Source organism: Balaenoptera musculus, chromosome 21, assembly GCF_009873245.2.
Source record: "Balaenoptera musculus isolate JJ_BM4_2016_0621 chromosome 21, mBalMus1.pri.v3, whole genome shotgun sequence".
Classification (NCBI taxonomy): domain Eukaryota; kingdom Metazoa; phylum Chordata; class Mammalia; order Artiodactyla; family Balaenopteridae; genus Balaenoptera; species Balaenoptera musculus.
In genome coordinates this window covers 13,453,006-13,476,089 of record NC_045805.1, presented here as the reverse complement: position 1 = coordinate 13,476,089, position 23,084 = coordinate 13,453,006, and the positions used below count along the sequence as shown (strand labels likewise).

Here is a 23,084-nt window from a genome sequence, read left to right as displayed (position 1 = left end):
GTTCATTCTGTACGTCTGCGTCTTTACTCCTGTCCTGCCCCTAGGTTCCTTTTTATCCACAGGGCGACCGACTTCTCCTGTGGACCAGGGCGCTGTGATGAAAGAACACCCCACCCTCCTTCCCCTGTTCACACAGTGTGCCAAGAGTTCTGGGCAGTGCGCACCGCCTCGCTGGCTATAATCTGACAGGGCCGTGGCTGCAGTGGCCCCGGGGAGGGTCCCTGCAGGCTCCTCTGTTCCCTGGAGCCTGGGAGATGGAGCTCCCCCTCCCTTCCTGCAGCTCCTCAGGCTCTGCTGTGCAGGTGAGGAGCATCCATTCGCACCGACCGGACTGCAGGACGGATCACCAGGTCAGTGCAGTTCGGAGCCTGGCCTCCAGAAAGCGTCTCCCTTCCTCGCTGCTGCCAGAAAGGAAAGAACGGACCTTCAATCCAGTCTCTCTACCCAGGGACCCTCTTACAGGTAAGAGATGCAGTCTGATAGTGTATGACCTTCCGCTGGTTTTGCCCATGTTAAGTGAGACCTCATGGAACAAAGCAGCCATGCAAAGAGCTGGAGAAGAACATTCTAGGAAGAGAGAACAGGAACTAGAAAGCCCTGAGGAGAGAATGAACAGGGTGAGTTTTAGAAACGGGAAGGAGACCAGTGTGACGAAAGCGGGGTTCAGCAAACTTTCCTTGCAAAGGGCCAGCTAGTAAATATCTTAAGCTTTTAGGCCAGTCGGTCTTGGTCGCAACTGCTCTGCTCTTGTAGCACAGAAGCCGCCCTGGGCAGTGCATACACGGATGGGCATGGCTGTGTTCCAACAAAACCGTATTTATGGACACTGGTAATTGAATTGCCTATCATTTTCGCATGTCACAATATAGTGTTCTTCTTTTGATTTTTTTCCCAACCGTTTAAAAATGTAAAAACCATTCTCAGCTCAGGAGCTGTACAAAAACAGGCAGTTGGCTGGGTTTTGCCCATGGGCTGTCATTTGCTGACCCCAGGGCTAAAGCATGGGGAGCGAGTGGGAGAAAGAGTAGTCCCAGATGGAGTGAGAGAGAATGAGGTGGGCGCAGGCCAGACCCCATGCAGGGGTTTTGTAGGCCATGGAAGCAAGAGCGGATTTTATTCTAATTGCTGTGGGGAATGCCTGAGGGGCTTTAGGCAGGAGTGTGACGTGATATATTTTAATAACACTCTGGTGCATCTGAGTCTAGAGTGGACTGTCAGGAGACAAAAGTAGAAGCAGAGATACCAGTAAGGAGCCTTCTCCATCAGACCAGGAAGAGACGACAAAATCCTGGAATGGGAATTAGATCCCCAACCTCAGAGGGAGTGGCCCATCAGGGGGATAGGTGTTTGAGCAGAGCACCTGGTACATAGCATGTTCTCAGTAAGTGTACGTTCCCTACACTTTCCTTCCTTCTTTGGTGATAAAAAGGCTGGAATACTGGTTTGGTCCAAATCTCTCACCACTCTCAGAAAAATGAGTCATTCTACTAAAAATAAGTCAGATAATATCATGAAAAGTGAGTGGACACACACTTAAGTTTTGTTAATGACTCTGTGATAGGTTTTGTGTGTGTGTGTGTGTGTGTGTGTATTCATATTTTTGTTGAGCCACATGAAATAGCTAAAATTTTCTACTGATTAAGGTTTATTGAGATCACTGGCCTTATTGGTGCTCTGAAAATACATTTAGTTTTAATCTATTTAGTTGTCCTCATTAAAAGTATTAATATGTAAATCAAACCATCATGCTGTATGCCTTAAATTTATATAATGATGTATGTCAATTATTTCTCAATAAAACTGGAAAAAAGAATTAATATATTGAAAAGGTTTTTAAAAATTATCCTTAAGTACCGAGAGAAAAAAACAAACTTGATCATTTTGCCAGAATTAACAAAAACCAACCTTTATACACCATTCCATGTTCTCCCAATCTCTTAATCTCATCTGGCATTGAATCGGCATAAAAATGTAAGAAACACCAAAGTCACGAATTTGCCTGATATTGGCAAATTATCAACTTGGAAAAGGGGGATGAATCACCCTGGATCCCATATGGGACCACATAAGACCATGAGGTTGAGATGAGGCGTGATAAAAATCTAACCAATCCAGAATCTGGGCATGAAGTAAGACAGTTGTAGGGTTAAAGATTTTAGACCTATTTGATTTTATGTACTTAGAAAGGTAGAGGTGGTTAATCAGTAGTTATTAGTATTATATTTACAGCAAAGCATACATATGACCGTAGTTCTTGGCCCAGGACGGCTCTGGGGAGAACCCTTCCTTGCCTCTTCCAGTTCCCGTGGCTCCGAGCGTTCCTTGGCTTGCAGCTGCACCATTGTAGTCTCTGCCTTTGTCCTCACGTGGATTTGTCCTCTGTGGGTGTGTCTTCTTCTCTTCTTTATAAGGACACTAGTCTTTGGATTGAGGGCCCACCAGGATGACCCAGAATGATCTCATTTCCAGATCCTTAACTGACGACAAGTCTGCTGTCATCTTTATTTTTGTTCCTTTTTATATAATACCTTTTTCTTCTCTGGCTGCTCTGAAGATTTTTCTCTTTATCATGTGTTTTCAGAAATTTGGTTATGATTTGCCTCACTGTGTTTTATTGTTTGTTTGATTGATTGTCCTGCTTAAGGTTTGTTGAGCTTCTTGCATCTATGGGATTCATCAAACTTGGAAAATTTTTGATCATTATTTCCTCAAAGATTTTTTTCTGGCCTCTCCCCCACTCCTCTCTCTTTCTCTTTCTGGGATTTCAGTTAAATATATGTGTGTCAGATTGCTTCACATTACCTCAAAGGATCACTCAGTCTTTGTTTATATTTTCATTTTCTTTCAGTCTTTTTTTTTTTTAATCTCTGTGCTTCATTGTGGATAGATCGTATTGCTATCACTTCATATTCCCTGGCCTTTCGTGCTTAATCTGCTGCTATTCCTATCCAGTGAATTTTTTTGAAATAAACTTTTATTTGAGAAGAGTCTTAGATTTACAGAAAAACTGCAAAGATAGTACAGAGTTCCTGTATACTCCTCACCCAGTTTCCCCTATTGCTAACATTTTACATTACTGTGACACATTTGTTACAGCTAATGAACCAACGTTGGTATATTACTATTAACTAAAGTCCATACTTTATTCAGATTTCCTTAGTTTTTACCTAATGTCCTTTTTCACCTCTAGGATGCCACATTACATGTAGTTATCATGCCTCCTTAGGCTTTGCTAGGTTGTGACAGTTTCTCATACTTTTTTGTTTTGGATGCCTTTGAGAGTTTTGAGGAGGTATTTTGCGGAATGTCCCTCAGTTTGGGTTGGTCTGATGTTTTCTGCATGGTTAGACCGAGTGTATTAGGTTTTTTTTGCTGTCGTAATAAATTACTGCAAACTTAGTGGCTTAAACAATACAACACAAATACATTACTTACAATTCTGTAGGTCAGAAGTCTGATGTGAGTCTCACTGGGTCAAAATCAAAGTGTCAGAGGGCTGTATTCCTCTCTGGAAGTTCTGGGGGATTCTGTGTCCTTGTCTTAGCTTCTAGAGGCCATTTACAACCCCTTGGCTGGGGGTCCCTTCCTCCATCTACAAACCGAGCAACTCTCTCTGACCTTCCGTCTCTGACCTGCTACCATCGTCACATCTCTCTCTCTGTCTCTGGCGACAGAGCAGTAAAAGGTCTCCACTTTTAAGGACTCATGTGATTAGACTGGGTTCACCCAGATAATCCAGGGTAGTCTCTGGATCTCAAGGTCCCTATCCTTAATCTCATCTGCAAAGTCTCTTTGCCCATAAAGTAATATATTCTGGGGTTTAGAATATGGACATTTTGGGGGCCATTATTCTGCCTACCACATTGGAGTTACGGATTTTTGATACAAAGGCCACTGAGTCATTTTCATTACATCATATTAAGGGTTCATGCTATCAACATGATTTATCACTGATGATGTTAACTTTGATCACTTGGGTGAGGTAGTTTGTCAAGTTTCTCCACTATGTAGTTATCTTTGCCTCTATTTCCATACTGTTCTCTTTGGAAGGAATTCACTAGGCGCATCCCACACTTAAGGGATTAGAATTATGCTCTACCTCCTTGAGGGAGTAGGACCTACATAAAATTATTTGAAATTTTTCTGTATGCATATTTGCATTTATTTATTTATTATCATTGATTTTTATTAGTATGGACTCATCAATATTTATTTTATACTTTGAGTTATAATCCAATATTTTTTTGTTATTGTTGTTCAAACTGTTTCAGCATAGGTCTTTCATTTGGCTCCTTTGTTCCTTTGACATGCCTCCATCATTTTGTTTTTTTGAGAACTTTCTTGCTTTCTGTATATTCTCTGCCTCAGCTCTAGAATCTCATTTCTCCAAGAAGTCCTGGTTTCTTTTATTGGAGAATGGATTTAGAAACCAAGATCTGGTTCTGGGTTCATCCAGTTAAACTTTGAGATGGTGTACTTTTTATCTTAGAATTTTCATTTATTTCTTTTTGATATCTTCCTTTTCTTTTTCTCATTAGGTTCATATTTTCCTTTAAATATGTGTTCACAATTATAAGATCTTTAAAAAAAAATCTTTGTCTTCTACTTCCATCATATCTAGCTTTTATTTGTATCTATTCCTACTGCTTTTTTTTCTTGATTCTCGGTCATGTTTTCTTACTTCTTGGCATGTTTAGTAATTTTTTATTAGATTTTAGATTTTAGATTAGATTTTAGATTGTGTATTTTATGTTGCTGAATGTTTGAATTCTTGTTCGATTTTTCATCTTTAATGAGTTTTTGGCTTTGTTTAGGCAAATAGTTTTTTTTGTTTTGTTTTGTTTTTTAAATTTATTTATTTATTTATTTATTTATTTATTTTTAGCTGTGTTGGGTCTTCGTTTCTGTGCGAGGTCTTTCTCCAGTTGCGGCGAGCAGGGGCCACTCTTCATCGCGGTGCGCGGGCCTCTCACTGTCGCAGCCTCTCTTGCTGCGGAGCACAGGCTCCAGACGTGCAGGCTCAGTAGCTGTGGCTCATGGGCTTAGTTGCTCCGCGGCATGTGGGATCTTCCCAGACCAGGGCTCAAACCCGTGTCCCCTGCATTGGCAGGCAGATTCTTAACCACTGCGCCACCAGGGAAGCCCTAGGCAAATAGTTTTACTCGCATTTCAGCTTTATCCCTTCAAGACCTGATTTTAATTTTTCTAAGACATATGGAAAGTAGCCCCGCTCCAGCGTTTGTTCAGCCCTAACAGAGAGGCATAAATGGCTTGGCATCTCCATTCTGCCTGTTGGGAATTTGATCAATTCCAAGGTCTGTGTAAGCTCTGGGAATATTTCGTTTACCATGCCTCAGTCATTCTTTGTCCAGCCTTTTGGAGTTCTGGTTTTCACATGCCTAGTCCAGAACTCAGCAAACGCTAGAGGGGACCGTACAAATTTCTGGAGCTCTTTTTATGTGTACTACGTCTTTTTGAGAACTCTGCCTCACAACTTCCATCTATCTAAGCTTCTCTGATGTCTGATCTTTGTTTCCTCAGTTTCTTCCCTGCTTCTATTTGGGTCCCCCCATCCCTGCAGCTGCAGCATGGAAATCACCTGCAACAGAAAGCCCAGGGCTCACTTCATCTGATTTCCTTTTCTCAAGGATCATTGTCCTGTGCTGCCTGAAAAACTGTTGTTTCATATGTTTTGTCCAGTTTTCTAGTTGTTTACTGCAGGTTGTCAAGTCTAGTCCTTATTACTCTTTCATGGCCAAACTATCCCTTCCTTTCTTAATTGTGATGTCTTGATATAGATCTTCACATCATATCTTCATTTACATATTGAGTTAGACATTGGGGTGCCTTTTAAATTTGGAAAATCATGTCCCTCAAAATTTCCTGAGGAATTTTCTTATGCCTCTACTAATTTCCTGTCCACGGTTATCTCAATTCTCATCTTCTAAAATTTGTACTAGATACTGGATCTCTTGCACTGAGTATCCATTTTTTATTATTTTTTCCTATTGTCCATTTCTTTATTATTTTATTATGCTTTATATTGAGATTTACTTGACTTTATCTTCCAATTATTCTATAGAATTAAAAAAATGTTGTCATATTTTTAATTTCTAGGAACCCTTTTGTATTCTCTAATTGTTCCTTTTAATATCATTTTGTTCTTCTTTTGTAGATGTAATATCTTCTCTCACATCTTTAATGATATTTACATTTTTTGACATTTTCTTTCCCGCACCATCTTTGTTTCCTCTGAGTTCTTTGTTCTGTTTTTTTTCATCATGGTTATATTAGAGTGTCTCTTGGCCCTTGAGTGTTCACTCTTAAAAGTAAGGCACCAAAAAGCTCACCTGACCAGAAGCTCAGCATACATGTGTTGGTCTTATACACTGGTGGTCTTCACTGAGGCAGATCAGGGGACCAGTTGTTGTTTTTACTGAGGCCCTGCAAATATCACTGTTTATAAGTATTTTCTCTGGGGTAGCACCCTCCAATCTCCTTTCTTGGAATTTTATTCTGGATGTTGGTGTTCTGGGTCTGAGCAGTAGAAAAGAAATGGAGATTTCACTGTTCCACACACAGACTCCCTCTATTCTCTTGCTTCAGATGGAACTCCACCTCTGCTCACCTCAGAGTCTGGAGGGAGAAGAGAGGTCAACAAACTGCTTGGGAACTGGGTGGGGGTGGAGAACTGGAGGGATCAATTTAATCCTGCTGCCCCCTGCCCAGTTGTTCCCATTCCTGTGCTTTTCTGGGTTCTGTATGGAAAATTAGCTCACTCCTCAACTCCCTTTGCAGCCACTAAGGTTCGACCTTCCTTCTCTCTGCTTAGTCTTTGATATTCATCTTTCCAAATTCTCTCTCTATATACTGTGGGCACAGACATCTCCTAGTTTCCGAATGATGGATATGCATTTCTGTTACCTGTTTTCCTTGATGTTTCTTGGTGAATTTTGAGAGAAGGTGGTTGGGTGGGTATGTCTTTACTCTGTCATTCTGAAACCAGAGTCTCCCACATTTTTGTAGCAGAAAACAGGACTCTTATAATTCCTTTATTTTTGTTTCATTAAAGCCTAAACTTGGAGATAAATTAAATTTTAATCTAATTTGAGCTTTATACTGGCTAATAGGAAGAAATGAAGTATATAGAAAAAGGGTTAGAGGTCATCAAACATCTAGATAAAATACTAGTTTAGTGCACAGGTGTTTTGCCTACGTGACCACAAGCTCAACATCTGAGCATTAGATATTTTCTTCTTTAGTTTTCACCGCTGTCTGGAATCATCATAGCCATGTAATTAAAGTAACTTGTGAGCGGAATGCTGATTTAACAAATAACTTGAGGCTACTCTTCTGTACATGCTGAACGTGGCCATGGACAGATCCACTACATTACATCAGCCTGTCCGCTGATACACGCCCTAACCTAAGAGCTTCCAGGCTCTTTATCTGCAGGCACTGATCTGGTGACTGTCACCTTTCGCTTTCATTCCATGGAATCAGTTAAAGTATCCCAAGGAAATAGTTCTCAGCCTATAGTTTTAGAGGCCAAAGAGCTGCCTTAGAGATCTTCTTAAATGCACATATTTCTTCCACATGTTGGATGTAGGAGTCTTTCTGCCCCCATATCCACTTTTTAACTGAAAAAACTAGTTTCCTAACTATACCAATATATTTAATGTATAATTCAACAAAATCCCTTTGGCCTAAACACAGAACTGGCCTGGACTGTAGGACCAGATGAATTTGTTAGATGGGTGTTCTGTGTGGGATGAGAGGACATTTTAAAGTCTGAAAGCTTCTGTGAAGGATTTTTAAAGCTGGCTGTTAAGTATACACACACACACACACACACACACACAAATCTATTTTTAATTGCTCATTTATTTATTGTGTGAGCATTTTTTTTTAAATTTTATTTTTTTATTTATTTATGGCTGTGTTGGGTCTTCATAAATAAATAAATAAACTTGAAAAAAGGCCACAAGCAAAATTATTAAAAAAAAAAAAAAGTCTATTGATAATTAATTATCAAGGGCAGTTTCTCTCTCTCTCTCCTTCTCTCTCTCTGACACACACATACAATACCAAGCAACACAGAAATCAGAAATCAAAGTGATTTTAATCTTTCTCTTTAATCTGCTCTGTATTTCCAAATTTTCATTCTGTTTTAAAATTATCATCGTTTTTTTTTTTTTAAAGGAAAAACTGTTCTTAAATTTATTTATTTATTTATTTTTGACTGTGTTGGGTCTTCGTTTCTGTGCGAGGGCTTTCTTTAGTTGTGGCGAGCGGGGGCCACTCTTCATCACGGTGCGCGGGCCTCTCACTGTCGCGGCCTCTCTCGTTGCGGAGCACAGGCTCCAGACACGCAGGCTCAGTAGTTGTGGCTCACGGGCCTAGTTGCTCCGCGGCATGTGGGATCTTCCCAGACCAGGGCTCGAACCCGTGTCCCCTGCATTGGCAGGCAGATTCTCAACCACTGCGCCACCAGGGAAGCCCTATCATCTTTTTCCTCAGTACAAAAATAAATAAAGAAAAAAATTAGTAGCTCACCTGTCCTTAAGGTGACCAATATTAACAGCTTCATATCTACACCTTTATCCTTTTAAATTCAAACTTTTTTTAGGGGGTGTCCACTGTTGTCTTTGCAAAAAGGAGATCAAAATATGAACCTTTCTTTGCATTTTGATCTTCATTCTTTATAATACATCCTGGTCCCCTGTCCAGAACAACAGATATTCTTAATTTGTTCTTTTTTATTGGTGCATAACATCCCACAGAATGGATCAACCCCAGTTTATTCAATCATTCAGTTATCAACATTCAAGTTCTTTCTGATTTTGTCACTACAAAGAAGTCTGTATTGCTCTAATATTCTTCTATAATCATGTATTATTTATATTAGAAAATATCATTTAGACTATAAAAATAGAGAGATAATTACTATAAAGTCAAGAAACAGATGCTGAATGAACAGATAAATGAATGTATTAAAATGTTACCTGGGAGTGGGGCCACATGCCATTTCTGTCTTGAAATAATCATCTTTGCACTGTGGGCCCTGTCTCCCAACGTGGACCGCAAATGCCTCAAGATCGGGAAGCAGGCCTCTTTCTTCTTCGTCGCCTCCAAAATTGCTGAGCACGGTCCTGTGGAGGGTGGGCAGCCGCAGGCCCACACAACGCACTGAGCCCTCATAGTGTCTTTTGAAAACAGCTGTCTAGATTTCAGAATGAAAGTTTCCCATGTGTACAATGTTATAAAATGGTGTATTCCCGGGCCAGCCCACAAACTCTTAATTTAACCCATAATGAAGGAAAACTATATACTTGTACCATCATGGTTTCTTATTACTTCTGTGGGAAAAATGTTCTGAATTGAGTTTCTGCATGCAGAGAATCCTCCTCTACTGTGTGTGTGTGTGTGTGTGTGTGTGTGTGTGTGTGTGTGTGTGTGAGAGAGAGAGAGAGACAGAGACAGAGACAGAGACAGAGAGAGAGAGAGACATCCTACCCTTTACTGCCTTCAAATGAGTTGTTTTCTCTCCCTTCTGCTAATCCTGTTATACGTGGAAATTGAGCAAGCAAAATAGGAAATATGATGACTAAATGTGAAAGTGCCAGAAAGAAGAAAGGCAAAAAAAGAAAAAATTTAACATAAAATTTTGATATTTTGCTTAGAGTCTTCATTCATGTTTGAGATCTAAGAATTTGAATTTGATTGCTAAGAATATAGTAATATTCTTGCATACAAATGAAATGAAACTTTACAAGTAGAAGAGATTCTTTAGTTGTTATAGATTTCTCCTAAGTCAAACTTTTTCAAACGGCATAGTTAAAACATGATGTGAATCAAAGCAAAAGCTTATTTAAATATTAATAATGATTATGGAATGTATCACTTATTAATAGCCATTGATCTGGACACACGTTAGTTTGTTTTTATATGTTCCTTTGAAGAGTCCTGTTTGGAGAGTCATTAAAAATGAATATTTTGATAAAATTGAAAACTGGGAGAAACTATATAGCATTTGTAGGAAAAAATTATCTTCTACACAGAGATTTAAAAATTCTTATAAGAATGTAGTGTAAAATATAAGATGTATTAACCAGTGCTTTGTTTTTTGAAGTCCCATGGATAAAACTAGCTAAAACTTACAAGTCGGGCTTCCCTGGTGGTGCAGTGGTTAAGAATCCGCCTGCCAATGCAGGGGACACAGGTTCAAGCCCTGGTCCGGGAAGATCCCACATGCCACGAGCAGCTAAGCCCGTGCACCACAACTACTGAGCCTGGGCTCTAGAACCCGCGAGCCACAACTACTGAAGCCCGCACGCCTAGAGGCCGTGCTCTGCAACAAGAGAAGCCACCGCGATGAGAAGCCCGTGCACTGCAACGAAGAGTAGCCCCCATTCACCGCAACTAGAGAAAAGCCCACGCACAGCAACGAAGACCCAACGCAGCCAAAAATAAAATAAATAAATTTTAAAAAAACCTTACAAGTCCTTTACATAAAAATCATAAGCATATCAAGAAATAATTTTCTGAAATCACCTATAAAAATATATTAAAATGTTTACATTAATAAAAGGAAAATCTATTCTTAAAAATGTTAATTTTTCAAAAGGAAGAAAATCACCCATAGTTCCACTCCTCAACGACACCCACTATTAATGTTTTGATGTAGTTCCTTTTCACCTTACTTATATGAACATCTTTAGGGTGACCTTACTGTACATATGAAACTTTGTTTTCCTTTTACCCTCGATGGAGCATAAATTTCCTACTATCTTACTTAAGTTCATCATAAGCAAAAATACCAATAAGAGTGTATATGTGGTAAAATATTTGTAAGCATTGTGGAAGATGACAGGGCTGGGTTAGTGTTCCTCTAATTTCTCAATGAGGGAAAAGGCTTGGTGAAAAGTGTCATATAAACATGACATCAACCACATACATTGTGAAACGAGTCGTCATGAATCTGTTGGTTCTGCATCCCTGAAAAGATGAAAAGTTCTCATCAAGGTAGGAAATAAAGACAAGGAAATATGGAGACAATCTGAGCAACTCAAGTGAGGGTGAACCTACAATGTTGGCCCCTCCGCCGAGGCTCCGCCGAGCCACCCAGCGTGAACTCACCCATTAACCCTCCCTCGGGCGTCTGTTCCTGGGTCTGCATATTTCTTTCTCTCCTTCAGTCTAAAGGTTCTTCACTTATAGTTTGTCGTGTTTTCTTTCTTATCTCCAGTTATGGGAAAATGAAGCAAAACTAACTGCCAGTGGTATTGGTGGCTTTGATCTTTTTCACATTTTTTTTTAAAGCGACAGAACCTTTTCCCCAAATGAAATCTTACGCAGAAACTCAATATGTAAAACAGGAAAGAAAGTGATATTTTTTTTTGGTTGTCCGGAGAGAAGTGGTGCTAAAAACCCAGCATCCACAGCTGGACATTGAGAAAATAGTGGTGGGCTGTTTAAATCAACATTTGCTTTCAAATTACAAAACATCCAAGGCAAATCGTGAAGTTTTACTTACGCCGATTGTTCTGCCAACAAAAATTCAGTTTTGTGGAAACTATTTATTACACACAAGGGGTTTCTGATGGAAAAGAAATTTGAAAATTTTTAGAAATCAAAAAAAAGAAATACATTTGAAACCATTAAATTTTGGAATGAATGTTGATTTTGTGGTGACACAATCTCTGAAAATTATCATCATTCACTCAAAACAGTCTGAGGAAAATAGCATGTGCCTGGAATCCACAGTTGAATATATCTTCTTTTTTTTTAAGGGAAGTTTTTATGGGGGTAGGGTAAAAAGAATGAAGTAAAAATTTACTTCATTTATTTGTGGAGATGAAAATCAGAGAGAAAGTTAAAGGGAAAGAAATACCTTAGGAATACCAAAAAGAAATGAAAAAGAAGATTAAACTGTTTCAAAATATCCCCAATGCATTGTTTCCTCAACAAATTCATCATGTAATGAACTGAGAGGTCAGTGCAAGAACAGTTACAAATTCTTCTGAGAAATCCACAAATTAAGAAATCCTTGCATCTCACTGACGTTGAGGAGACAGTTGGGAAGTTTATAGCATGACCTTTTAAAACCACAGAACCCTTCAAAATCTTCCCATTGATCTTAGAATAAAATCCGAAGTCCTTGATCTGGACTCTGCCCACCTGCCTGTGTCCTCCTTACCCTCATTCAGAACTCTGAAGTCACATTCACCTTCTTTTGGTTTCCAGAATATGCCAGACCCTTTTGCTTTTCAGGGCCTTTGTCTTCAATCTTTCCCCTGGCTCGGGGCTTCGTCACACAGTTGATATCAGTTACGTGTTGAAGTGTGTCCCCCTCAAAATTCATATGTTGAAATCCCAATCCCGCAATACCTCAGATTGTCTTTGCAGACGTAATGAATTAAGATGAGATCATATTGGAGTATGGTGGGCCCCTAATCCAGTAAGACTAGTGTCCCTGTAAAACAGGGAAATTTGGATACAGACACACATCCAGGGAGAACACCACGTGAAGATGAAGGCAGAGATGGAGTGATGCTGCTACAAGCCAAAGAATGCCCAGGATTGCTGGCCAACCACCAGAAGCCAGGAGGCAAGGAACAGGTCCTTCCCCCATAACCCTCAGAAGGAGCCAACCCTGTGGACACCTTGATCTTGGACTTCCAGCTTCCAGAACTGAGAGGCAATGCATTTCTGTTACTTCCACCACCTGGCTTGTGGTACTGTGTTGTGGCAGCCCCAGGAAATGAATACAGTCTCCTCTCCTCCAAGTTTTGGCTTAAATGTCATTTTCTCCTTGAGAAACCTTCCTTGACCGCCTAGATCCCCCAGTATTTTCTATCCAAAGTCCTGTTTGTTTCCCTCAGGACACGGATACAAATCTGTAACTATTTCCTTGGTTTGTCTGTCTGTCTGTTGACATCACCCCCACTAGAATGTAAGCTCCAGGAGAGCAGGGGTTGGTCCTGCCCTGTTCTTACCGGCTTGTCAGGAGCATGGCTAGGAAATGCCTTGGAGTTGCATCTCAGGAGAAGGAGGCAGCGCCGGGAGGTGTGTGTGTGAATTGTCGTGCACCTTTTGGATGTAGTGGAGATGAAACTTTCTGAGGAAGTAGGAGTATTTAAAAATACTGTCAATCCTTTGTTTTCTGACTCTGCTGTCTTTCTGATTGGCAAACTTCCAAACACTTTCCAATAGGATAAGGTGTGTTATTCAAAATGCTCAGAAGTTTGGGGACAAAGAGAACAGACTGAACATCATCAAGGTTCACATGCTGTGAATGAGGAGCTTATAGGAAAATGGTGGAAGCTGTAACAAAAATTCTTCAAATATTCGGATTCAGTGAATTATGTGGTTTGCTGAATTTATGTTACAAACTGGAAATTTATTTTAAAATTTTTTTTTAATTTTATTTATTTATTTTTGGCTGCGTTGGGTCTTCGTTGCTGTGCGCGGGCTTTCTCTAGTTGCGTTGAGCAGGGGCTACTCTTCATTGCGGTTCACGGGCTTCTCATTGCGGTGGCTTCTCTTGTTGCGGAGCACAGGCTCTAGGTGCATGGGCTTCAGTAGTTGTGGCACGCGGGCTCAGTAGTTGTGGCTCATGGGCTCTAGAGCGCAGGCTCAGTAGTTGTGGCGCATGGGCTTAGTTGCTCCGAGGCATGTGGGATCTTCCTGGACCAGGGCTCGAACCTGTGTCCCCTGCATTGGCAGGCGGATTCTTAACCACTGCGCCACCAGCAAAGTCCCTAAAATCTTTTTAATACTTGAAACTATTATAGTAATTTTTTCTAAAGAACCTCAAGGCAAGGCTATAGGCACTTTTTCTTTCTGACTTTAAAAGCACTACTTTATAGTTTATCACCTTAGAGAAATAATGAATATTTCAAAGCCATTTGGGATGAAACAGAGAAATTATAGCAAAAAAAAATTTTGAAGTTTTCAAAGTTGAAACCCTTCCTTTTGGACAAGAAAAATTCACTCATCTCTCTCTCCCTCTCTGCCCATACACACACACACACACACACACACACACACACACACACACACACATCCTGGCACTTTTAAAGAGCATTTCTTCCCTTACTTCATCAGAAGAACAGGACAAAATTAATATTTATTACTAAGGATTGGGCAATATATTACTCAATTTAAATTCATTATTTTCAGAGAATAATTGCAACAAAACGCACCTCATTTTAGAGTTTCTAGCACAATGGAAGAAACTGTTACATGAGGTAATATTTCTCCGACTTGATGCCTGTGGTCCCTGAACTTTGATTGATGGCTTTTTCAACATCTCTGCAGTTCTGCTGTTTCAACTGCAATCTAATATGGCTGTATATTTATTCAGTGTGGACTTCACAATGATATTCTTTGCTTTGTATTGGCCAACTGCTCTGGCAAGTGTGGAACACTCATTTTCCATGATTTTATAACCTCTGCTAAATTATAGCAGCATGGAAGAGAGCCTTGGTGGCCAGGACCGAAGTGGTACCAGAGATGTTGTGGGGAAAATTAGGGCATCAACTGACAGACTGATGAGGGGGGCACTGATTTAATCACAGCTATAAATACTTAACCCTTTAGTGAGCATGCCATCATATTCTACATTCATAACTTTAACGTACAGTTATAAAGACTGCGATTATAGATGGAGGTGATGTCCGAGCCATTACTAGGATGATACAATGGAAATTAACATTCCAATTTACTAGACTGTAAGAAAACTTCTTGGAAGGCAGATATTTTCATTTGTTTTGTTCACAAGAAAATTTCTTGGGCATTCAATAAATGATTATTACTTGACTCAATAAATGATTCAATAAATTATTATTACTTGACTCAATAAAGGATTATTGCTTAAATGATTATTTTATCAAACTATTCTCATTTATTAGAAAAATAAATTAAAAACCCATTTGAGAGGGGCTAACCTTGAATGTATCTTTAAGTTTCAATCATGGAGAGGTCAATTGCTGCATGGCCAAGTAATCACTCTCCTTTCTCGACTCCCTTGAAAAGAAATGAGTCCTGATGCATCCAGGTAGATGGTCCTAGGATGTTCCATCCTGCAGGTGAAACATAAACACGCCTCACTCAGGAGCTCACTCTAGTTTCAATATACTACACTGCTCAAACAACATCTGTTGCTTTAGACCAGGTGTTTGTTCCGATTTCTTTGGTATGGCAAAGGCTATTTTTTCCAGAAACTTTCAAAAAGGTTATATTTTGCTATACTGATCCGTTTTCCACAGAGATTTATGACTGTATGCATCTCATCAAAGGGCTAAAATATTTCTTGACGATGTATATCAATACACAGTGGATTTTGGGGTCATATTTACATGTCTTCAAGGGCATAAGAACAGAATGAAATTCAGTCTATGTTTTATGAGTTTAGGGGCCTGGAAATTGGAAATGATACCCATGCCCAGGGAGCTCCAGGGGCTCAGGAAAGGTGGGAGTTGGTGATGTCTCCCAGTTTCCTGGCTGGTTAATGAAGTGACAAATACAAGGTGGTAGGGAAAGATGTTATGAGTTTAGTTTTGGACATAAATAATTTGTTGTACCCGAGGAACATCTAGAATAAATGCATCCAGAGCTTAGAAATTATAGATGATGGAGTTATCACCAAATAGTGATATCTGAAGCTTTGGATGTGGGTGAGAGCACTCAAAGAGAAAGCATGTAGAATTAGAAAATAGGAGGGGTGAAGACAGAATATCTAGAAACACCATAATTTAGGAGGCTGGCAGCAGAAGAGGAGCCAGCCGAGAAATAAAACAGGAGAAGGATGTCACATAGGCATCAGGCAGTATGATGGGAATTATTAAATGATACAGAGACGCTGAGCAGATGAGGACTGGAAATGGCCCTTTAGAAAAATTACTAGAGGGACTTCTCTGGCAGTCCAGTGGTTAAGACTCGGTGCTTCCACTGCAGGGGGCACAGGTTCGATTCCTGGTCAGGGAACTAAGAGCCCTGCATGCTGCGTGGTGGAGCCAAAAAAATTACTAGAAGGAAATACATAAAATATCACCAGGTCTATTCCTTACTGGTAAGATTGCAGGTGTCATATTTTCTTTTCAACTTTTCTGTACTTCCTGCATTCTGCACAATAAATATCGATTACATTTATATTAAAAATACTCTGATAAAGTCTAAAATATTTTTTGAGAACCCAGGGCAAGTACCTATTAATTCCCAAGTAGTTGAGTGCCTCTGTGCTGGACACCATGCTAAGGACAAAACAACGAACAAGAGGATGGCTCTGCTGTTTTACCAAAAGGAATGGAAGCTGGGTTGACAAGGGAGGGGTGTAGAGCTTGTGGGGCACAGTAGCAGGAGATGGGGCTGGAAAAGAAGTTTGGTGCCAGATTATAATGGGCTTTTTATGTCTTGTCAAATAATATGGACTTTATTCTGAAGGCTGTGGAGAGATTTTTGAGGGGTGGAGTTTGGATTGGAATTGTGCTTCACCTGAAGTTGATTTTCTGCTTAACTTGGCTGTTAACCTGGATGAGCCCGAGTTAAGAAGCCCAGTTCTGAGGCCACTGTCATAGCTGAATAAAGGCGATGCAAAGGGGATGGAGGAGGGGCCAGGCCCAGAGAGATTTGGGGTCAGCATCAACAGGTCAGTAGGATACTATTGATTGGATGTGTGTTGGGGGGAAGGAAAACATTAAGGACTACTGGGTTTTTAACTTGGGCCCATGGGTGGTAAAGAGTGACAACTGTCCTACAGAGTTTGTATACAGTTACTCTAATCACCTATAATAGTCATTGCTTTATGAAATAAGAAAGTGACTGGCTGGGTCAAATAGTATTCTATGAGGGGATAAGAAATAATGGTGCATGGGAAATCTACTTTTGAGACCACGGCCACAAAACAGAAGCCTAAACCCTCAGCTGTCTCCTCACCAAAAGCACTGAGATACTTTTCTTTTTCCAGTCCATAGAACTCAATACTTCTGTGACAAAGAGGGTGTTGGAGCTATGTTTTTAGAAAAGTGTTTACATATATGTAGCTCTGGCCTCTCAGGAAGGGACTTCCTGTGTCGGGGAGAGAAGTTTGGGAGAAGGCCAATGAAACTGCATGTGGGGGAAGAAACAGGTATAACCAGGTGAGAATCTATACTTTAAAACAAGGGACCCCAAAAACGGCAGGTCCCAAGTGAACTGTATCAGTTTGAGCTAACACACCTTGAAGGTGACAGGTGCTGCCCCTGTATTCTTGCATTCTCTCACTCATCCCCATTTCAAGGCATTGAATACTGAGGCGTTAGGTTAAGCAACTTGACTGGAGATGCCCAGTTAGTAAGTTAAAGAGGCCAAATTTGAACCTAGCTGCATGTACTACAGTATAAAACCCCTCTCCTGGACCAGCCACATTAAGACATCTTTCAGGAAAATTAGCTCTCACCCTTGCCCATCTCATCCTGCAGGGAGGGAACTTCTGTTGCACACTCAGTCTGGGAGGACGCTGCTGGTGACTTACTAGGGGAAGGCCTTCCTTTTCGCCCCCAGACGGAGCTCCAGGCGGTGTCCCTGATGACAGCTGCCCTTCAAATGGTTACACACTCAGCTACTGATAAGGGTTCAAATAAAGTTAAGGATGCGTTACTTGGCCCAGTTATTGCACTAGTATCTAAGTAATGCTCTCTTGTCAGTTAATTGCTCCTCGTGTTCCTTGGAAGTGGGCAGTGTTACAAAGTGAATTTTTATTCACTCAGAAAACAGGCTCTAAACACCGCTGACACCTGCCCCACCAACTGCATGGCAAGAGCTTTGCCTCCCCGACACGCCCTCTTCCTCCCTCCTTCCCTACCTTCAGGTGACCCTTAGGATGGAGAGTCAGGTAGGTACCTGCTGTCCCCTCCTACCGCCGCCAGCTTACGGCCGGAACCCAAGCTCGCGCCCAGTACCCCACCCCCCGGACCCCCACTCGAGTGTGAGCGCCCGGGTGTGCGAGCAGCAGACTCACGCGCAGCCGCTTGTTGCTCCCGCTGCCGCGACGTGGGGAAGTGAAAATGAAATTGACTTTTCTGAGAAATGATGAAAGCGGCGCTGCCTGCCAATGAACAGCGGCGGCGAACTTCCGCACCTCCAGGCCGGGCAGCTCGCGCCCTCCCTCCGCCTCCACCTCCCAGTTGCACAAGCTTGAAACAAACACTGGGGAGGAAGGGCGGAGGGAGGAGGGCGGAGGGGGGAGCGAGCGAGGGACGGAGGGAGGGAGGGAGGGAGCGAGGCACCAGGAGGGCGGGGGGTGGGGGGATTTCCAGCCTCAGCGCTTCGCAGTTTCCTCTCCTTGTTTTGCTTTCGATCTGGACTGTTCTCAGGCAAGCCGGGGAGTAACTTTTAGTTTTGTTCCTGCGATTATTCAACTGACGGGCTTTCATTTCCATTTCACACATCCTAGCAACACTTAAGCCTTGCGGAATTGTATTGATAGCGTGAAAAAGCACACTGAGAGGTAACATTTTTCAAATAATAGTTGTGACTGTGCGTGTGTGTTTTTCTCGAGGGCATGTTTATGAGGACTGGAGGGGATACGTGTGTGCGCGCGTCCTGATGGTTTGACACGATGTTTTGCAGACGGAAAATGCTGAGGTTCATAAATATTAATACTGATTTTTGGAGGAACAGTCGGCGCTGTTATGGATCATCTGATTTTAGGGGAAGCAGGTTCTGCTGCTGTTGCTGCTGCCACTGGGGCTGCTGAGGCTGCGAGGAGGAGGAGGAGGAGGAGGAGGAGGAGGAGGAGGAGGAGGAGGTTGGTGGAGGTTTAATTTCACTTTTGGATTTGCAGATGCGGAGAGGTGGCTCCATGGACACAGACCTGCTCTGTGTGATTCTGCGCCCCAGGTGGTTGGGGGGGGTGCAGGTCCGCTGGAGTCGGGCCTCCTTTTAAAACAAAATTCTCGCGTGCATGTGTGTGCGTGTGTATGTTTACGGAGGCCGTCGCCACCAGGTCCGAAGGAGGGGAGCGGGTCCTTCTCCTTGCCCGGCGGCGGTGCCTCTCTCCAGGCAGCCTCTGGCGTAAATAGGCAGGAACCCGCAGTCCACCCTCAGCCTGCGCCCCGCGCCCGGGCCGGGAGAGGCGCCTCCCGCCGCGGCCAAAGGAAACTTGATGGGGCGCCCGGCGGCGGTCCCGGGGCTCACCCGCCCGCCGGGCTCGGGGAAGAGTCGCGGGCGTCGGGTGCCAGCGGCCGGGGCCGGCGGGCGGGCTCGGAGCGGGGCTGCGCGCGGGGCCTGGCCGGCGCGCCCGGCTTCCTGGGGGCTGGGCCGCTGCCGCCACCGCCCGGGAGGGACGCCGCGTCCTCCTTCCCGCCGGCCAGCGCCCGGCCTGGCCCTGGGGCTTTGTCACTGCACTTGTCCCGGCGCGCGGGGGGCTCGGGCGGCGCGTCTCGGGAGGGCGCCGCGCCCAGGGGTCAGCGGCCCGGCCGCGGCCTAGCGCCGGGCGCCTCCGGGTCCCCGCGGGCGCCCCCGGGCCGTACTCGCGCGCTGGGCCTGACCCGCCTTGGCTACGGAGCGGGCGAGGTGGGGGCGGGGAGCCTCCGGGGACCGAGCGGCGCCCTGCTGGCAGGCCCGGGGCCGGCGTCCCCTGAGGGTCCCGGGGCGCCGGCGGCGGCGGGGTGGGGACGGGAGTGCCCGCCCCGCGCCCTCCGACCCCGCTCGGGGCGCCGAGTGGCATTCGCCCGCCGGCCGAACGTGGTTGGTGCAAAGCCGCGGCAGCCACTTCCTTTCCGCCTCGCGGGCCGGGCTCGCCCACCGAGCGATGCCAGCCGTGGCCGATCGTGGCGCCCGCCCGCTCGGGGTGCTACGGCCTGGAAGCCGGCCCCGAGAGGGCTCGGGCAGCCTTTCTAAGTTCAGAGGGTTTCAGGATGCAGCTCATCCCCCTCCTGGGACGCGCCGGCATCTCTGTTTGGGCCCCAGGTGTGGCTGCGTGGGCCGCCCTCACCCCCTTACCCCTTTAGAGGGGGAGAAGCGGGGAGGAGGCTGGCAGCCCGAGCCGGGCGCAGAAACAGCCTTCTGGGGACCAGGCGAGGCGCTGAGGTCAGTCGGTGTAGGCAGGACCGCTGGTCATCGCTGTGAATGTGACCCCTGGCACTAGCAGTCGAGGTTGCCACATGCGAGCGGCGCGGCTTTCAGTCGTTTTCGCCCCCAGAGTATAGTGTTTGGAACTTGGGGACGTTTTACCTGCTCGCTCCCTCTGCAGCCTCCTGCCTGCGGTGTGGGCAACGGGTAGTGCGTCCTGTCCTTGGTTAAGAAAACGCAGACGCTTCCTCCTTGAGGAAAAGTGCTGGCATTTGCCTTCTGCCACCGGCCTCCCAGTTGCTGTGACTCGGTCTGCTTTTGATGAATGGCGAGGGAGGGTGGAGGATAGTTACATTTCCTGTTGTGGATTTTCAGGAATCACCAAGGTTGCTGTCAAGCCTGCATTCATTTATTAGTTTCAGACCGACTGCAGATAACATTGGGATTTAGCAGCCTGCGCTTTTTGGTGCTTAGGGGCAGGTGCAGACAGGGGCCTGGTGACAGGCTGAATGGGAAAGGTGGATGGTCTTGATGTTAGGCAGATGCACGCTCCTTGCCACGACCTGGAGGGGGACGCCTGTTTAACTTCATGCGCACAGATTCAGGATTTTCTAGTTTTCTCACCCGCCCCCCCACCCCCCATCATTCCTTCCTTGGAGAGGGAAAGGGTGAAATCCTGGAAAAACTTGTGTTTTCTAAGGAGAGTTCAGCAGATGGAATATTTAGGACTTAACCTGGTAATTTTAAGGGGTAACCTTGAAAAATCTATTGATTGATGGGGCAGAGTCCAGAATTTCACTGTAATTAGTGAATGATTATAATTTATAACTTAGCCTGTTGTGTAAGAAGTTAGATTTTGGCCTCTTAGATCCGGGTTCTTGTCTGTTATGATTCGTAACTGAGTCTTAATATTAAACATTTACTTACTTTATTCTCAATGAGTTGGGTTTTTTTTTTCTTTTGACATTCAGAAGTTAGAGATAACTCTGCATATTTCAGACTTACTTACCTGTAAAAATGTCATCATAATCAAAAGTAAGCGTTTGTGGTTAAATTGGAAGCCAATAATGGCAAACAAAAGTCCTGACAGCTCAGTGAACCATGACCGAACTTTTCTCTTCCTCTACTTTCCCGCTTTATTAGGCCAATATTTAGTATACCAAAGCTAGTTAAACATGTTTAAACCTAGTAGTGGAAAATTTGAAACTTTGGATGTTTGACATGCATCGATTTTCTCATGTTTCCAAGGACACTGTACTTTTATTCTTAGTATTATGGCGTATAAGCTTCCTTGTTTTTAGAGCATTTTTGCACAGTTTCCTTTTGATAGAGAACAGACCACTGAACTCTAAATGGGGTATCTGGGACATGGTTCTATTATGTTCTTTATACCAAAAAAGGCTTAAAGCAGATAAGGGAGTTTATTCATTTAATAACTATTCCTAGAACATTCACTATGCCCCAGACACAGTGCTACGTTCTGTGGGTTCAACTGGGAACAGGAAGACAGTTTCTTTACCCTCTGGGGAGATTGCATTCTAGTTGGTGAGCTGACAATACCCAGCTAAAAAATAAAGACAGTAATTACCTTTAGGGGTGAGTGCTACGGAAGGTGATAATACTTAACTGTATATCTGATAAGGTTGCTTTTGGGAACAAATGAGATACTGTTATGAAAGAAGGTTGCGTAAGTTATAGCAATCTACAAATGTGTAAGGCATTCACTTTCAGAATTTTATCAGGTTATTCTTAACTTGAAAAGCCAGGGAATCATGACTGTGGATTAAGCACTGACTTTCTCTTATAGAATTTTCAGCAAGGAGGGATTTTACTTGTTCTGAGAGAAAATAATAATGGTAAGAAATTAAACACAGCATAACTATTTTATGTGAAGCATTAAAGTATTTAACAGTGACATATGATATTGTCAGTGAGTATTTTTTCTGTCAGAAGAGAAGTTAGATGGTGTCCATGGAGACCAAATGATATGGAAATAAAAATGATTGGACCAATGTATTTTCCCTCTTCATATCAAGAAAAAACCTTCCCAAGCTCACTTTGCTGTAGTCTGAATTTTCTTCATCATTGCTGAAGACTCTTCAATTCACTATGTTATTAATTGTATGCCCTTAACTGATTTTCGTTTTTGCTGTAACATCTTTAAAGGGACTCAGTGAACTTGCATGTATTGAATGCTTACTATGTACCTAACACTATATATGTGAAAATGATATGTGACAGCATATGTGAAAATAGATAGATAGTATATATTTACAATAGATATAAAATACATAAAGTGGTATATAAAAATAACATAAATTGCTGTGAAATAGTCATTGTTAACAATAAAATCAGTTCTTCTTTTGGTCTGTATGGGACACAGTGTTCCTTCTCACACAGGGGTAGGAAGTCAGGGCTTTCTGTCCCTGTTGGCCCCATTCGTGCCCTACTTTTGGCCTGAGTGTGATCAGTATTTGGTTGTGATGTCTGCCCAAGGCAGGGTCAAGCAGTGGCCCTCGCGGTGGAGGGGTGCTGGTGGGCTTGGCAGTGACGAGATTTGATTAAATGTTGATTTTTTTCAGCAAAGAATGGTAAGTTATCTATAGGGTCCAGATTTAAACCTGAAGTCAGTATTATATATATAATACCAAGGGAAATACACAGGCAGGAAGTCACGTCCACAGGCACCTGAGGCTGGGCTCTGACCCGTCCAGAGGACCCACAGTCACCAGCGTTTTGCCTTGAGAGAGCCTTTTCAAATGATTTCCCCTCTCCCCAGCTCCATCTTTTGACAAATGGTCTCTGAAACAGATTGTGTGTAGTTAGGAAGACTTCATATGCCCATTTTTATTATTCAGAAACACGTTAGACTTGCAGTCAGAACTCCCGGTTGGCTTGAGAGAACCAGCATCAGCAAATCTAGTTGATCTAATTCCAGCCCAAAATAGAGAACCTCGACGTTGTAGGCAGCCTGGGCAGCCGTTTCTTAGATAAGCTGTTAGACCTATCGGGCCTTCTGAGGTCCTAAA

At 43.1% G+C, this 23,084-nt stretch overlaps 1 protein-coding gene and 1 long non-coding RNA gene across 8 annotated transcripts in view; one reads left to right on the top strand and one right to left on the bottom strand.

Moving 5' to 3' along the window:
• Positions 1–8,453: 8,453 nt before the first annotated feature.
• LOC118887876 lies at positions 8,454–18,101 on the bottom strand. Of its 7 annotated transcripts, none has more exons than XR_005018185.1 (5): positions 18,002–18,101; positions 17,441–17,605; positions 14,952–15,086; positions 9,006–9,223; positions 8,454–8,722 (listed from the first exon to the last, which is right to left on the bottom strand). It is a non-coding gene; the product is annotated as an uncharacterized LOC118887876 (long non-coding RNA). The 7 variants fall into 7 exon arrangements; XR_005018187.1 differs by having other exon boundaries at positions 8,455–8,515; XR_005018184.1 differs by having other exon boundaries at positions 8,454–9,223.
• A 194-nt stretch (positions 18,102–18,295) lies between these two features.
• IRF2 (interferon regulatory factor 2) overlaps positions 18,296–23,084 on the top strand; it is an 84,186-nt gene continuing 79,397 nt past the window's right edge. Inside the window, exon 1 of the mRNA XM_036838753.1 lies at positions 18,296–18,490. The gene's annotated coding sequence lies outside the window, so the exon portion shown is untranslated. The remainder of the gene's footprint in view (positions 18,491–23,084) is intronic.